Raw genomic sequence first — 6,943 nt, forward strand, 5'->3', positions numbered from 1 at the left:
AGCTGGGCCCTGTGAACATTGTACGTGCCTTTGCCACGCATGACTCTCCTTTCGCTTCTCCCGCGTGGGAGGTCGACGCCCTAATGTTTCCGCCGTCGCCTGCCTCTTCTTTGTTCACCGTGACGACCTTCGATAAGCCCTCCTCGGATGACCTTATACTTTCTCCCATAGCCTTCGTTTTCTCTGGCTTTTTCGCCAACGCACTCTCCAGCTCCGCAATTCTGATCATAAGTTCACTTTGGGCAGCCATCGTTTTTTCCATTTTCACCTCCACTTCACATTGTCTACGCTTGGTGTCAGCTTATTCTGCTTTCTCATCCGTAAAAACCTTCATTGTTAAGCCCACCCCGCACCCCGAACAATTTACGGTCTTTTTGACCCTTCTCAGCCGCATGTGGCTTGGGGTGTCTTTTAGGAACGTCTTTGCTTGCCACATCGGAACGACAGACAGTGCTGCATGTGACCGATTGCGGCAATGACGAAACCGTTGAACATATTTTATTGTCAGTGTCCTAAGTAGAGCTATCAGAGGCAGTCCCTCTCACCAGGGTTTTAACGCCTCGACAACCAGCCACTTTATGAGCAGTCAATCTTTGAATGTCGGAAAGACCGAGCTTCACAAGGTGCTGTTGAAGTTTCTGCGAGCCATCCGCCTCGTTGAACGATTGTAACACTCCTGTGTTTGTTTTTGCTTCCCTCCCTCCCTGAAGAGGAGCAGGAACGTTTCGTGTCTGAAGGTGTTGACGTTCTGGTCCACCACAGACAAGGCAACTCCAGGATTTCCCTGCAGAGCGTCGAGGCTTATTTTGAGGTGAAGTTCCTCACGGTTCTGCCAGCCGACAAGGAAGGAGGGTTTGCCGTTATTTCCTCTGTTTTATTTGGCACTAAGGCGGACGATGCAATCTCTTCAGTTTTTGATTGTCATGATATGGTTTTCATGTCTGAGGTGAAAGCCGAAGCTAAAAAGCTTTGTAAAAGATTGAACATTAACCAGATATTAGGTGACCTATCAAAGTCACAGGAAGACTTCCTTGACGTATTTTTCAGTGCGAAAACGCACAAAACTGATATGCCGTTTAGAGTCATCATTTCGGAACGTGATGCTTGGCAAATATTTGTAGCATTATTTTGAAAAGAGTGACTTAAGCTGTTAGAGATAGATGACCCGTTTTTCGTCAAAAACTCGGATGAAGTGCTCATGTTCTAAGATGCTAACTGGGACAAGCAACTGTGTGCCTTTTCGATTGACGTGAAGGACCTGTTTTACTCCTTACCTCACGATGAACTGCTGCCTACCGTAGAGGAGTGCATAGACTGTAATGGATGTGTAGGTTTTCAAAATTCTTCTGGTATTTCTGTGAGTAATTTTTTAAACCTTTTAACCTTTTATCTCAGATCAATGTACATAGAGTGGAAAGGCAAGCCATACCTTGGGAAGAACGACGTCTGTAGGGGATCTTGCATCGCACCAATCCTAAGCGATTTATGTTTGGCCAGATTGGATCTTCATTGGGTTCAGCATGTGTCAGCACTCCCCCTGTACACCTTTCACATAAAGAGTTTTACTTTCTGAGAAAGTAGTGTGCGCATGTGGGATGGTGTTGAGCACAGCATATATACCCATGTGATGTTCAATAAACCTTTATTGGTAGTTAGCGCTCGTATGTTGTCTGGTGTCATTTTCTTTGTGTCTGTTTTTCCTGCGCTGCGAAGTGTTTAAGATGATCAACCAACAGGCCCAATTGACCACAACTCCCTAACCCATTCCTCTTTTCTTACTTTTCTGTTTCCCCTTCCCCAGTGCAGGCTGGTAAACCAGATATTTCTTTTCTGGTTAACCTCCCTACCTTGCCGCATTACATTTGTTTCTGTCTCTTGAACTATGGCTAGACCCATTTGCCGGTGTCCACGTGTTAGAAAATTGTCACACCAGATGACCACAAGACACGACATACTACATACACTTCCCTAAGCGAAAAGGTACCAGAAACTCAATGAATGCGGTGCACATCAAAACACATGTGCGCAAACGTGGTTGGTGTACGTGCATACCTCAGCCAAGTGGTGGCAGGAAAAGACAAATACGAAAAAAACAAACAAAACTAAGCGACTGACCCAAATAAAAACAGCACATATTAATAAGCGCAATTAAGCTTCGCGCTAATGGCCTATGTACTTATAAAAAGCTTATGATAAAGGCAAGGTGAAAGCATGTAAAATAACTTAGCTGTCATTGTCGTTCCGGAGCTCTCGCAAAACAGGTCCTTCCCCTAGAACTCCGCGCGCCAAACTTCATGAGAGCACTGAAGCAAGAACTGACGAGACGACGTAGCAGCATCGGAAGAAGTCGACGCAGCCGCGCTCCGACGCCGCGACCTAACTGTAACGCAAGTCAACCAACCACCGAGCTGGACATGCTTATAGATGACCATAACCTCACCGCTATGGTTGACACCGGAGCCGACTACACCACCTTCAGTGGCCTGTTCGCCGCCAAGCTGGAGAAAGTAAAGACCTCTGAGGAAGGACCCGAAATTCGGACAGCTGCAGCCCACCACATAACGCCGACTGTAGTCTGCACAGCGAGAATTACGACTGACGGACAAGCCTGTTCGTGTAGCTTAGTGGTCCTACAGTACTGTTCGAGGGATGCCATTTCAGGCATGCCTTTCCTAAATCAACACAGCGCAGTCATTGACTGAAGGTCTCAGTCGATAAAGCTTTCCACGGACAATGCCATACCGCCGGATTAAAAAATCGGTCCGGATGCCTTGGATGTGATAGAGGAGCAGGCCACCATTCCGGCGATCTCCCGTGTGATCATTTCGGCCGGCACCAAGAGCCCACAGATTTAGAGGGCGTCATCGCGGGCGACAAGCACCTACTCCTGAACCGTCAAATTTGCGTCGCAAGAGGCATCGCCGAGGTGCGTGATGGGAAGGCGAAGTTAATGCTGACAAACTCCAGCAACGAATAAAGCACCTCAGCAATTCTTTGGCCCTCTTCAATGCTTCCGAGCCTGCTTCGACGAACCTAAGTCCCCAACAAGCCTCCGACGTCAATCGCAGTCTTCCGAAGCACACGCAAGAACAGCTCAAAGCCCTGCTCCGGCAATCTAAGCAATACTTCTCGTCGTCGTCAAGAATTCGACAGACTCCACTAGCAAAACGTCGCATCATAACAGCAGAAATATTCCGACTAATCCGTCATAGCCCGTACAGAGTTTTGACGGGATAACGCGAGACCGTAACGAAATAGGTCGACAAAATGCTACGCGACGATGTCGTCCAGTCGTCCAAGAGTATATGGGCGTCTCCCATGGTGTTGGTAAAGAATAAAGATGCAATACTACGTTTCTGCGTCGATTATTACCGGCTGAACAAATTCACTAAAAAGGACGTGTGTACTTTCTTACGGATAGACGACGCCCTGAATTGACTCCACAAGGAGATCTACTTTTCGGTGATGGAGCTCAAGACTAGCTATTGGCAAATAGAAGTCGACCAGAAGGACCGAGAGAAGAGCGTCTTTATAACACCAGACTGTCTTTATGGGTTCAAAGTCATGCCCTTTGATGTTTGCATGGCACCTGCGACTTTCTAACGCGATATTTTTTATTTTATTTTATTTTACCCTCAGGGTACACAGTACGTTACAGAGGAGAGGGGCTATCATACATGCATGAAAAAGTGTATTAATAGGCAAAAAATAATAATATGGTTCGAGTATTGCCAGGCTTGAAGTAGCAGACTTGCCTCGTGTACTTGGACGACGTCGTTGTATTTGCCTCAAATTCGACAACACCCCCGGCGCGTTGCAGCTGTTGTCCAAGCAATAAAGACCTCCGGCCTCACCTTGAAGCCAGAAAAGTGCCGCTTCCCGTGCGAAGACCTCTCCTTTTTTGGGTCACGGTATTAAAAATCTGGACTGCATTTGAGCGCGAACGGACGATACATACGAAGACAAGATGACTACACGAGCGCTCATGTAGTCGTCTTGTGTTCTTGTGTCTCGTCCATTTGCGCTCAAATCTATCCCAGAATGAATCAACGCGCCGAACAAAGCCTTTTATAACACTAGCTAGTCTGGAGTGGCCCAGACTCGCCCAAAACAGCTCCTATCGCTGCCTTCCCGCCATCCAGCGGCAAGAAAGCCGTACCCTAATTTCTCGGCTTGTGCGCCAATTACAGAGGATTCTTGAAGATATTTTCACGGATCGCCGATCCATTAGCGCACCTCACGAGGACCGACTTAGAATTCAAGTGGGAAACGGCGCAAGTCGAAGCATTTCACGAACAGAAACGACGCCTGCAGAAGCCTCTCATACTTTCGCATTTCCACGAATACGCCGATACGGAAACCAAGGTAGACATGTTTTTCGGTAGAACGTCGTCCTTAGTCATGCCGCCCCAGAGGGTCTATTAACCGACATAATACAGCCTTTACTGCGTACCTAACTCTGGCGATCCTGAGATAGAGCCAGGCAAGCCACCGCCGGACCACCGCCTACCACTCACAGATCAATGTCCCCAGCGAGCGTGTAAATACGACCATCGCCGACATTCTGGCTATGTACGTCGACGTCGAGCACAAGGCGTGGGATGCCATACTTCCGTAAATGGCCTTCGCATACAACACGTCTGTACAAAAAACGACGCAGATGACGCCATACAAGTGGTTTTACGGAAGGAACCCGGCTGTGATGCTCGACGCAATGCTGCCGAATTTCTCTGATGAAGAGAATATCCACGCTGCTATGTGCGCGCAGCGCGCCAAAGAAGCTCGACAGCACGCCCACCTGCGTGTCGAAAACCAGCAGAGGTTCTAGAGCCGTCACTACAATCGTGGATGACGCAGCGTGGAATGCCAACCCTGAGACCTTGTTTGGTTCTGGATACCAATACCAGGTTATCATTATGATGTGCCCTAGCTATTGGATGTTTGTAGAAAGTGCATTCATCGGCTTCTTATCACTCCGACGTCTAGGCCCGATGAACTACCAGGTTGTGTCGGACGGCATTACGATCTCTCAGCAGCGCCGCACACGACCTGATGCCCTCCATGTCGTGCGCCTTGAGCCGTTTTATATGCATTCGCGAACCTGAGGACTTTACCTTTCGCCGTATTATTGTTCTTTCTTTGTGTATGCATATGTTGCCCCTTCCTTATTTCATAGGCCTCGGGACGATGCTCTTTCAGGTAGGGGCACGCGCAGTTCTTTTTATTTTTGTGGAGCCGTCCGTCACACGTATAACCACTGCCTTGCGCAACCCGCGCCCGACTATCTGGAAACCTCCCAGATTATTTCAGAATCTTCTGATAAGCTTGAGCGCGCGAACGAGAACAGTTGATTTGATTCTGGAACAAACGCAGCCACCAAAGATAACGCTGGAATCTTCGATGACATTGGTTATAAAATGACGATGAGCTTTACTGCTGATCAGACTAACGACGCCATCAGTGTAGCGCGTAAATTGTTGATCCTTTGACTTTTCGTTTGCCGGGCACAGGTTCGCCTAAATAAAGACTTTCGTCGCTAATAAAGACTTTCGCCGTTAATAGCCCAAGGGTGCTATTCTGGACATTGTCAAATTCCGCCATGTTGTCAAATTCCGCCATGTTGCTGATTTGATTGGTCCCACGCACTCCGCCGCTGCCGTCGCTCTGCGCTTTCTAGAAGAGTGACGTCGTAGCCGAGGTAGACGTACTGGCGACGGCGCGCGCGCAGCTGTTCGCCTTTGCTGTGCTGTCGCCGTCTAGCACTGCGCCGGAACCGCTTGATAGCGCCTCTGACTGGCGTTTGCGAGTGTGGTTTAGCCATGGAGAAGGAGAGCGCAAATGCTGCTGAACGGCGCAGAAGAGCGGAGAAGCTTAGCTCATCGGATCCCGAAGTAGTTGGCTGGCAAAATAAATATACATGTGCCACATAAGATGTATACCATGTGTGTGTCATTGGAGCAGCAATAAGCATGATAATCAAGCTAATCTTAGACAATCAGGAAAGCTAAGAACAATCAGCTGAACCTTTGCTGACGCTGCGTTATCCTGGCGTAGCGGACGCGCGGCTTACTTCTAGGTGGATAGCGAACGAGCGCGTGGGGACGTCGAGGCATCCCGCGGCGGCCGCGGTAGCTATGCATCCCACGATGCTCAAATCAGCCAATGACCGTGTACTTTGTTTTCATGGCGTGGTCGTTTGGGTTTATGGCATCATTTGTCGAAGGAAGAGCGAGCAATGTCTACTTGACTTTAAGAATTAATTGTTAATTCCAAGCCGCGTGCTGCTCCTTAATGTCTGGATCACATGTTCTCAGGAGCCTCGGCTACCAATCGGCAGGGTTTTCTGACCAGGCTTAAAAAGTGTTGCAGGGCCCCTTTAAACGTTAGAGATTGTGTGCATACGACCAAAGCTATCAGCGGTATTGGTAACATGTATTACAAGAAAAAATATATTATCGCGCAATCTGGATCGCCGCTGCAGTCCAGGTGCAAACTTTGGTGTTGAGCTTGGCAATCATTTCTGGACGGATATCAAACCTGTAACTGGTCAGCTTCCTCATTTGCAGTCCGAATTTATCTTTTCAATCTAAACCAGCACACCATCACAGATTCTATTTGTAATGTTACCTTTTCGTCAAGGTTGTCGATGAGCAAACTCGCTTAGCATCTGCTCCTGATATCGGAAAGATAAGCAGCTTCGTTGCTCTCTTTGAAAGATGCGACAAAGGATTGTGCCAGACGGACCTTCGTGGTTGCATACCTTCGTGAAGAAATCAACGACAGCTTTACCAATACCTTCCTTTACATATACATTCCATTTGTAGATCCGCAGCTCCCGTTCCTTTGAAGGCGCCCATTTACGTGCTTTTGAGTGATTTCGTTGAAATGATTATGAAACCACCCATGTTCCTTTGGCAATGATGTACAAGCATGAAAAGATTTC

This window comes from Rhipicephalus sanguineus, chromosome 2, assembly GCF_013339695.2.
Source record: "Rhipicephalus sanguineus isolate Rsan-2018 chromosome 2, BIME_Rsan_1.4, whole genome shotgun sequence".
Taxonomy (NCBI): domain Eukaryota; kingdom Metazoa; phylum Arthropoda; class Arachnida; order Ixodida; family Ixodidae; genus Rhipicephalus; species Rhipicephalus sanguineus.